This window comes from Ovis aries, chromosome 5, assembly GCF_016772045.2.
Source record: "Ovis aries strain OAR_USU_Benz2616 breed Rambouillet chromosome 5, ARS-UI_Ramb_v3.0, whole genome shotgun sequence".
Classification (NCBI taxonomy): domain Eukaryota; kingdom Metazoa; phylum Chordata; class Mammalia; order Artiodactyla; family Bovidae; genus Ovis; species Ovis aries.
In genome coordinates this window covers 90,030,110-90,041,217 of record NC_056058.1, presented here as the reverse complement: position 1 = coordinate 90,041,217, position 11,108 = coordinate 90,030,110, and the positions used below count along the sequence as shown (strand labels likewise).

Sequence of the window (11,108 nt, the reverse complement as noted above, 5' to 3'; positions counted from 1 at the left end):
TCATAGAAGTTTGAAGTTGTTTAAGTACAAAATATTTGGAGATGTGAAGCCAACAGTTCTGCACAGATGATTCTTTTATTTAAGTTAAAAATGACAGGGTTAATAATTTAGTAGATTGTTTTTTTTTTTTTTTTATTTTTTTTTTAGATTTTATTTTATTTATTTATTTATTTATTTATTTTTTTTCATGCATTCCCAAACATGAACCCCCCTCCCACCTCCCTCCCCATAACATCTTTCTGGGTCATCCCCATGCACCAGCCCCAAGCATGCTGCATCCTGCATCAGACATAGACTGGCGATTCAATTCACATGATAGTATACATGTTAGAATGTCATTCTCCCAAATCATCCCACCCTCTCCCTCTCCCTCTGAGTCCAAAAGTCCGTTATACACATCTGTGTCTCTTTCCCTGTCTTGCATACAGGGTCGTCATTGCCATCTTCCTAAATTCCATATATATGTGTTAGTATACTGTATTGGTGTTTTTCTTTCTGGCTTACTTCACTCTGTATAATCGGCTCCAGTTTCATCCATCTCATCAGAACTGATTCAAATGAATTCTTTTTAACGGCTGAGTAATACTCCATTGTGTATATGTACCACAGCTTGCTTATCCATTCATCTGCTGATGGACATCTAGGTTGTTTCCATGTCCTGGCTATTATAAACAGTGCTGCGATGAACATTGGGGTACATGTGTCTCTTTCAATTCTGGTTTCCTCGGTGTGTATGCCCAGAAGTGGGATTGCTGGGTCATAAGGTAGTTCTATTTGCAATTTTTTAAGGAATCTCCACACTGTTTTCCATAGTGGCTGTACTAGTTTGCATTCCCACCAACAGTGTAGGAGGGTTCCCTTTTCTCCACACCCTCTCCAGCATTTATTGCTTGCAGATTTTTGGATCGCGCCATTCTGACTGGTGTGAAGTGGTACCTCATTGTGGTTTTGATTTGCATTTCTCTAATAATGAGTGATGTTGAGCATCTTTTCATGTGTTTGTTAGCCATCCGTATGTCTTCTTTGGAGAAATGTCTATTTAGTTCTTTGGCCCATTTTTTGATTGGGTCGTTTATTTTTCTGGAGTTGAGCTGCAGAAGTTGCTTGTATATTTTTGAGATTAGTTGTTTGTCAGTTGCTTCATTTGCTATTATTTTCTCCCATTCAGAAGGCTGTCTTTTCACCTTGCTTATATTTTCCTTTGTTGTGCAGAAGCTTTTAATTTTAATTAGATCCCATTTGTTTATTTTTGCTTTTATTTCAACATCCATTTATGATAAAAACTCTCCAGAAAGCAGGAATAGAAGGAACATACCTCAACATAATAAAAGCTATCTATGACAAACCCACAGCAAACATTATCCTCAGTGGTGAAAAATTGAAAGCATTTCCCCTAAAGTCAGGAACAAGACAAGGGTGTCCACTTTCACCGCTACTATTCAACATAGTTCTGGAAGTTTTGGCCACAGCAATCAGAGCAGAAAAAGAAATAAAAGGAATCCAAATTGGAAAAGAAGAAGTAAAACTCTCACTCTTTGCAGAAGACATGATCCTCTACATGGAAAACCCTAAAGACTCCACCAGAAAATTACTAGAGATCATCAATGAATATAGTAAAGTTGCAGGATATAAAATCAACACACAGAAATCCCTTGCATTCCTATACACGAATAATGAGAAAGTAGAAAAAGAAATTAAGGAAACAATTCCATTCACCATTGCAACGAAAAGAATAAAATACTTAGGAATATATCTACCTAAAGAAACTAAAGACCTATATATAGAAAACTATAAAACACTGATGAAAGAAATCAAAGAGGACACTAATAGATGGAGAAATATACCATGTTCATGGATCGGAAGAATCAATATAGTGAAAATGAGTATACTACCCAAAGCAATTTACAAATTCAATGCAATCCCTATCAAGCTACCAGCCACATTTTTCACAGAACTAGAACAAATAATTTCAAGATTTGTATGGAAATACAAAAAACCTCGAATAGCCAAAGCAATCTTGAGAAAGAAGAATGGAACTGGAGGAATCAACTTGCCTGACTTCAGGCTCTACTACAAAGCCACAGTCATCAAGACAGTATGGTACTGGCACAAAGACAGACATATAGATCAATGGAACAAAATAGAAAGCCCAGAGATAAATCCACACACATATGGACACCTTATCTTTGACAAAGGAGGCAAGAATATACAATGGAGTAAAGACAATCTCTTTAACAAGTGGTGCTGGGAAAACTGGTCAACCACTTGTAAAAGAATGAAACTAGATCACTTTCTAACACCGCACACAAAAATAAACTCAAAATGGATCAAAGATCTAAATGTAAGATCAGAAACTATAAAACTCCTAGAGGAGAACATAGGCAAAACACTCTCAGACATAAACCACAGCAGGATCCTCTATGATCCACCTCCCAGAATTCTGGAAATTTAGTAGATTGTTAACACAGCTTCAAAAGAAATTATTTGCCTTGGTGAGAATTCACTTTCAGAGAACAGCTGGGTTTTGATTTTTACGTTCTTGAAACAGCCAGTTGCGAAGTCATGAACCTAGACTTCTCTCATATTGACTAGTTTGAGATCATTTTCCAAGAAAGTTTTATTTTTCAGTTTAAAGCAGCCTCCCTCTGCTCTATTCGGAAGCAGCTGCCCCCTTCCACCCAACACAGGTCTCCCATCGTCCTCTTTGCTCCCCACCCTGGTGGTGCTTCTCCCGCTCCGGGAGTCAGTAGGACCTGCCCTTCAGGGTCTTTAGATCTAATAAGCCTAAATCTTCTGGATCACATGGACTGAAGGTTATAGAGCAAATCATAGAAAAGCAGGGGCAGAGGGGTGGTGATTAAAAGCAAGGTGACCTCTTAGAGAATAAAAACAAAAACCGCTCTAATTTGGGAGATGGGCTTGTGTTTCAGAAAAGAAAAAAAAAAACAAAAAACCAAACATTCTAAAGAGTAAATATTAGGAAGCATACCAAAGAATTACACTTTAGTCATTACATTTGGTAGAAATGATTAAGTTTGGTATTTAAAAAGATAAAAAATCAAAGGCAGATATCACTTGGAATAATGGACATATATATGAGCTCTTAAAATCATTTTCTTGGAGATTCATGGAAGAGTAAAGCCAGGAAATGGGGATAATATACTGCACTTGATTCCAAAAGGAAGACACAAGAGAGAAACAAAATAAAAAGGAGAGCCATGCTTTATTGTAGAAGGTTCAAGTAAGTAAAGAAATTCTAATCTGATCATGAGAAAGAAACCAAATCAATGACAAAGCAATTCCTGATCTTAAACCAAAGAAAAAACAATTCCTGGGTTTTAAGCATATTTACCTATTTATGTCCACATGGACTGAGTGTAATGGAAAGTGAACACAATTCATCTTTAAAGGATGATTTCTTGTGGGCCTTAATTCTCTTCATATTTTTTTTTTCCTAGTGCCCAATACAGTGCCTGGTACTTTGACATTGTCCAATAATGTCTATTTAATCATCGACCAAGAGGAAAGAACCCTATTCTGAATACTGGATGAAGTAAAAGAGTCAAATATTTGAAGACTTCAACATTCTTTGTCTAAAGGACCAAAGGAAATTTGTAATAAAATTTTATGTAATTTTTATGTCAGGATAGGTAACTACAGAAGGAATGAGATTCTTCAGTGTAAGATGGTTCCACCCTTGCTAAGATGTGACCGACTGAAAAACTCAAAATATTTTGAGGAGATGTTATCTGCCAAAGGGATTACCACAATACATGGAGGATCAAAGAAAATTCCACATTTTACCCTGGTGATTAGCTGTGATTAAATAAAGTAAGTCTTTTTAAACTTCATTAGCAGCAAGATGTTTGCTACAGCAGAGTGGGCACAAATCACCCATTCTTAATTAAAAGATAATCCACAGGATGGCCATAATCTTCTTCAAAAAAATACACCATTTCCCCCTGAAAGATTTTCTCATCAAATAAGGATAAATAACAGTTTCTATGAGTTTAAGCCATGAAGGAATGGATGCTCTTCCCGTTTGCCTGAGTGAGTGCTGCGTGTGGCTGATAACATCACTTTGGCATGCTATTATCTAAAATGGTAGAATACCTCACTTCAGCAAAGTCTGACATAAATCTTTGAAAACAAAGACATTGCATATGTATGAGCTGAAATAGATATGACAGTGTTGGCACATTAATATTCCTGTCACTAGGGGGTTTCAAACTTTTAAGGAGAGGATGAGAATGAATTCAGACTGTAGCTGGTGAAATAGGGCAACCTACAGTAGGAGAATTAGGCATTGCTAACCAGAATAAAATATGTACAAAGCAAAGTTGCCCTGCTCCCTGCCTTTGGTTAAAAAATGACTGTAGGGTTATCTCTTGGGAACGCCAAGAATAATTAATTTGGCTTAGAGATTTGCATGGTTGTTCTAAGCATACTAATAAGAATGTTCCGTGAAGACCAGTCCCAATCAATAGAAGCAAGAACAGTTTTGTTTTTTTTTTTCTTGTGGAGCCACTGTGGTGGTTCATGGCTAACAGATGTTTCCACTTACTCCTCAACAGCCCTCATTAAAAGTAACCGTGGGGCCTAATTCAATAGTTCTCTACGTAGTTGGATCTGCATAGAAAATAGTCCTATGACTGTATGGTTTTACAATGATTTCTTTTCCCATATTTGGTTGCTGATATGAAAAGCTTTACCATAACCATAGCCTTTTCAATTAACTTTTCAGAAGAAGTAAACGGTTGAAAAATAAACTCTTTCCTACATCCTACTCTGGATGGACTTACTTGTGTTGGGAAGTCCTTACTTGGACATGCTAACCATTTTAGAAAAGCCTTGTAAATCATCAAATTCTAGAAAATCATCACTTACTAGGGAAAATTACATAGCAGTTGTATGAAATTTCATTCTGGAGAGGCGTGGGCAAGAGTTATTCAATACCAGGTCCCAGTGAAAAAAATTGTCACTAAGTTACAGTTCTGATGTTTGAAGCTGATGTTGAAATGTTAGAATGTTTCTTTCGGTAAAACATATATGTTGACCTGGTGAGTGGATAGGAGGAGCTGCTTAGAAGAAATTTTTTTTTTTTTAAACCAAAAGCTGTGTGGACATCTTGCTGTAGCCCTGGGAGCCTTGGTCTGAGCCTGGGCGGCAGCCACCACATGCAAAAAACAAAAGGCTTCGAAACCTCTCCTTTGCCAAAGAGACAAGAAATAATATCTGACAAAGGCATCATGAGCAAACATGATGGCAAATCAGCAATTATGCAGGCTATAAAGGAGAGCACATCTCACTTCCAAATGCCTTTTTTCTTCTTCTTCATATTTTACTGATAACATCTCATACAGGTGCTTAGGTCAGTATTTTTAAAAACAATTTAATATATGACTGTGCTTTGGTTTGGTTTAACTCCTTTATTACACTAATGCTATCTGTCATTTCATGCATGTGTCAGCATTGTTTTTGAATGGCAAAAAAGGTTGGGATAAACCAAGCACAAAGAGACTCTTGCAGCTTACTACATGTAACTTTGTTTTAGAAAGGAATAAATATTCCACAAAGATAGGTTTTATGCCACTTGCAAAATATTGCTGTCTCTTAAATGGAGTCATATGTTGAAAGAAAGACTTACAATAAATCCTACAATAAATATTATTTACTTAATAATATATTAGTGAAAAAAATCACATCAAATTTGACCAGAGCCAAGTTGCATAGCTTCACTTTTTAATCTCAGACTCTCTTAGAATGTGTTGTTCTTGATTTTGGAAAATAAGAGAAAAGCTTTTTAAAAGGAGTTACAAAATTAAATTTAAATGTCAAAATAATCACTTTTTTTATCAAATAGTATCGCATGAGAAACTTAGATGTACAAAATGAATTTTCACCCCATTTTCTAAATAAATCATCATTAAAAGTATGTATTGGGCTTCTCAGGTGGTGCTAGTGGTCAAGAACCTGCCTGCCAATGCAGTAGACGCAGGAGACGTGGGTTCGATCCCTGGGTTGGGAAGATCCCCTGGAGGAGGAAAAGGAGAACGGAGATTCTCCATTCTTGTCTGGAGAATCCCAAGAACAGAGGAGCCTGGCAGGCTACAGTCCATAGGGTCGCAGAGAATCAAACACGACTGAAGTGACTTTGCACACAAAAACACATATGTTGAATGAAGCTTCAGTCCAAGTTTCAATCAGGATTGAAATGAAGAAAACAACAATACTAATATAATAAATGGAATGGGATAAATACCTCAGAAATATAAAATACAACTTACACTTTCTCAAAATCTTTGCCTCTTCATTTCATAATCATCAGTTACTAATCAAAGATATGCTATATCTCAAATAAACAAGATGTTTATGGTATAAAATTATTGATATGAACTATAAATGAAATAAAGCTAATTGGGCCTTGAAAATGTTCACTTTCATGTTGATTCATTACAGACAACTAATGAATTGCAGCCTCTTCTTCTTCCCCTGACATATTTGGGATAGTTTACATGACTTTGAAATGGTTTAAATATTTTACCACCCACTAAAGAATGTTCTGAAGAGGGGAAGAAAAATATGTATTTATTTTGCTGGTGTTCATTTTTTGTCATCTCATTCAGTATCCAGGAATCTAGTAACTAGTATGTAGGAATACCAAAGATATTCTGTTTAAAGGGGAAAGGAAAGAAAACTTGGTCAAATATATCAAAATGCAAGAATATATTTTAAAGATTATGTTAGAAGATTTTGATAATTAGCAATCAATCTATTTAATACATGGTCTCCAGTATGAAACTGTTAAGATCTCTGATAACCATATGTGCTAATCAAGCTACCTATAAAGCGAACTTAGATGAGGGCGCCCCTAAAATTATGTCTAAAAACATCAGTTACCATTTTAGAAAGCACTAGAAAGATGTATTTTTTCCCAACCACATTCACATAAATTTATTTCTATCCTTGTAATTTCCTTCTTAGGATAATCTCTTTTGTTCTATAAGATCATATATATTGAATATACTATGGTATTATGATTTTCTCATGACCATGAAGGTCAGAATTTCAGTATACCACTCTTAAAGCTATTATATCCTCTTATTTATTATGTAAAATGCACCTAGTGTGGTTTAGACACTTGCTAAAGCTAAAAGCTTTGATTAAAACACTTCAGACATATAATCACATTTGATTCAAAGATACAGGATACTATACCTTGTTTACTTGAGTTAAACATTTGTCTCATGTTTTAGTACACTATATACAATTCAGTGTTTACGTTGAACAAAAATGGCCCCAGGTTGTTTCTATATGGGGTTGAAGCATTTAACACAATAATCATTTCATATGAAATGTAGAGAACGTATCTGCAAACAAATGTGAATTTGGTATTGAATTTGGTATTATCAATGAAGAATACACCCTGAAACACTGATACCATTTCACGTTACATGTTATGGCACTTCATTACCTGGCAAAATAAATCTTCCATATTTTGCTACCGCTTTACATAAAATAAGGACCAACTTCTTTTCTTATCCTGCACTGCTTACTCTTGAAAAAACAGATATGTTTTGTAAGAGAAGTTGTTCTATTAAGATGTATGACTGCTTTCCTTCTGAAGACAGATTAGAGTGCTTCAGCTGCCACTAAAGTTGTTGCTCTTTGTAACAAAATGTAGCGCTGCAAATATAAAAATGCGAAGTGTAATGTAGAGTCAAATGTCTCTCAGCACAAGAGTTGTTCCTTTTAGCACCCATTTTGTTGGTATTTATCAACTTACTAATTATAGGCAAATTGCTTCCAACACGAAAACTGTGATGATTAGCAGTTTTTTCTGCTAACTCCAGTCTACTGTAGTTCCGGTAAAGAATGTCAATAATCCAAATTCCTTTCTTTTTCCTGGCTTAGACTATGTAAAAATAAATTCATCAGGCTAGCATTTCTAAATTTTGGGGAAACGTGATTTGGAAGGATGGGGGTGGAAAGAGGAAAAGAAGGGATGGATTAAATATATCAAATCAAGAAAAAGTCTACTTGCTACTTCCCGGCAATTGGACAATCTTGAGGGCTCACTGGAGATTGGTCTAGCACAAAATGGAATTAGGTAACCCCAGTTTAGTAACAGAGTAACTGCGTGTGATTGCAGAGTAATTGCATAGGAAATGCATCGATTGCTAGATACCAGCATAAAATCTAAGTTAAATGATGGAAAAAGATTCTTCAGAATTATTTCACATATCAGTGATGGTCTGTGTATACCAGCAAATGCTGGTGTATAGTGTGTAAACCCCACATATAACTATTCAGCAGAGCTGTACAATATTGCTTGGTCAGACATAAAAACAGTTTGTAACCTTCAGCCTTCCATTACAATCCTTTAAAGTGAGCTCAAATGAAAATGGGAGTGACATGCCCATCTAGGAAACATTCTCATAACATGCAGTACAATAAAAGGTTGAATTTTCTATCACCATTGCTAATTTCACCATTTGTTTCTCATTACAATAAGTAAACAAGATTAAATGGAAAATCTTACAGTTCACAGAGTACATTACACAGCAGAAATGCCTGTAACGAATAGTGACTTAGTGTCTTAACCAACTTATATACCTCTAAATGACTATTTCTCCCTGCTATGAAGTTTTTGCAATCGTAAAGTTATATCGGCAGGTTCCAGTCAACAATGACGTCTGCGATGGCCTTCTTTCTCCGACATGTTGCTTTTAGTGTAATTGCTTATTTGCAGTCTCAGCAAGCAGAGACAAGAATTTTATCCTCTTTGCCTTGTCTCTGAATACTAACTAGCTGGCCCAGCCGAGGCTCTCTAAAGAGAGAAACTGCATGAGAGACACAGTGCATTTGACACAGTCAAGAGGTAAAAGAAAGAGCAAAACAAAAGTCTATTCAGGACTGAATCCTCTGATATTCTCTCCCATCCCCCAATGCCTTTAAAAATAAAGCGAAAGGGGGGAAAACCCATAAATCCATGCCTGAATGCCTGAGGTTGTCAGAATAAAGGACAATGAATGACAGGTGACTGTCAGCATAATTCTCAGTCTCCAAGTTATCACTTTTGGCATTGTTGAACAAAAAACTGTATACATAACAAGGGAATATGTCATAAGTTCTGTATGTGTGCACAATCAAGCTCAGTAGAGGAGATGCAACGAAGCTTTTCCACACAGGCACACGGGTTTCCTTTCAGTTCAATGTAATGTTGCTGGAAAATGTCCTCAAATTATGTGTTTTTCTAGTGACAACAATGCTAAAAACTTTGGGGAAACTACTGAAGGGTTAGGAACCTACTTTCCTGTTACTTCTCTTTAAAAATGTATTTACAGAATGGTAGACCTGACTTGATAAATAAAACTCCTTGCACACATTGCTAAAATGTTTTAAAAAGAAAACCAGAAAAACAAGGGATAAGAGCCAACTGATGAGAGTTTTTCTGTTTGATTTTTAAAAGGCTTCTCTCCAGCTATTTTCCCCCAAGATTTCTTTACACTTTCATCTTCACAGACTGCCTTAATCTTCCTGTCTTTGTTGTTCCAATGTGTGATCAGTTTGTTTTAAAGTCTCCTCTCGCCCCCCACCATTTGCTGGAACCGAAACTTGACTTCAGGCACTCGCAGTTATAAATGCCGACAAACATGTAGGCATTTCCAGAGAAAGGTGGAAAGTGCTGAAGCAAGGAAAGGTTTTAATGATTATTTAAATCATGTGAATTAAGTTGCATGAACTCCAGGTACAGAGGGAGAACCAACAGGAAGTGAACGGAGTGGTTGGTAATTAAAAGAAGCCTGGCTTCCTGTCAGATTCCTGGTGCACTCCAGTTTGCTGAGCATCTGTAGTGGAAGGACAAGGCTTCCAGCCTCAGTTCCCCTGGTCTGGGAAAGAGACACAACTGCTCAGAGCCCCAAGCTGCTAGGTCCTGCCATGGTGGGCATGAAGACCATTCACTTTGGCCAAGTCTGATGCCGAGTGTAACCAAGTGATGAGCAGAAGGAACACAGAGACTGTGAGCTGTGTCACAGGGCACCGGGAAGGCACAACTCCACTGCATTTGCTGGCCCAGCGGGTGTTCCCGCACAGTCTAACTCTTCTGAGAGAAACGAAGGAAGAAGGGAGAGAGCACAAACGAAATAAAAGGAGAAAAATAGGAGGAAGTTACTTTCCTGGTTATACCTTTTTTCTTTCGCTCGCTAGAAAGAAAGATAAAAAAATTTAAAGGATAAGCATGACAGAATCCTGTGTATTTATTTCACCATCAAATATGGTCATGAATTTGTTTTGCTTTTAAAGTTTGGAAGTTGAAAATCCTTGAGGAGAAGCAGTCACTTTATACAGACTTGAACTCAGTCTTCAGGAAGTTAATTTGTAGTTAACTTAGCAAACTGATCAGATGAGGACTTTCTTCAACTGCATGGGAAATATGTTTCTGCATAGAAAAATGAACAAGATTGCTGGGTTCTGTTTCTGGTTTTCACTTACAGTGGCTGTAACTTAAGCGGCCACATTTGCGTATTTATTTCAGAAACCCAAGTAGAAACAATTATATCCAGCACTTGAAAATGTTTTCATATATAGTCCTTATTTGTAGTAATGTTTCTACTACTTTTTTGTGTGTGATGGTCCTCATGGAAAAACTCCTAAAGAAAACAGTAAGTTTAAAAATCTTCTTGTCCTTATTGAGACTGATAAGTGTAGAGCTGTTAAACTTACAAGTCACAGATAAAATTGTTTCAAAATTCAGGCTTAGTCTAACATTGCTTCTGGTTATTAGGAATGCCTGGGCATGTGAGTGTTTTAGGACAGTGGTACAAGACAAAGATTTGAGAGGTAATAGGAGGACAAATTTCAACTTTCAACAATTGAAATTAAATGCTTGCACATTTCAAGAACCAATTTCTGTTTTTATAGGGAAAGGTGGGCTCAAATGAACTGAAATTAAAGATGACTACTCAGTAGGTACATGACAATGTTTTCATAATGATAATAGAATAATTATTTTAAATGAAGGGCTTATTTGTGGATGATGTGTCTATATATCTATATGATGAGAAAGTAGAAAGAATTATGCTGGGAATGACAACTACTTTATA

The 11,108-nt window shown here is 36.4% G+C and overlaps 1 long non-coding RNA gene across 1 annotated transcript in view; it reads left to right on the top strand.

The window, feature by feature from the left end:
- LOC132659904 (uncharacterized) overlaps window positions 1-6,431 on the top strand; it is a 29,710-nt gene extending 23,279 nt beyond the window's left edge. Inside the window, exon 3 of the long non-coding RNA XR_009600925.1 lies at window positions 3,459-6,431. This is a non-coding gene — a long non-coding RNA (uncharacterized LOC132659904). The remainder of the gene's footprint in view (window positions 1-3,458) is intronic.
- Window positions 6,432-11,108: the final 4,677 nt, after the last annotated feature.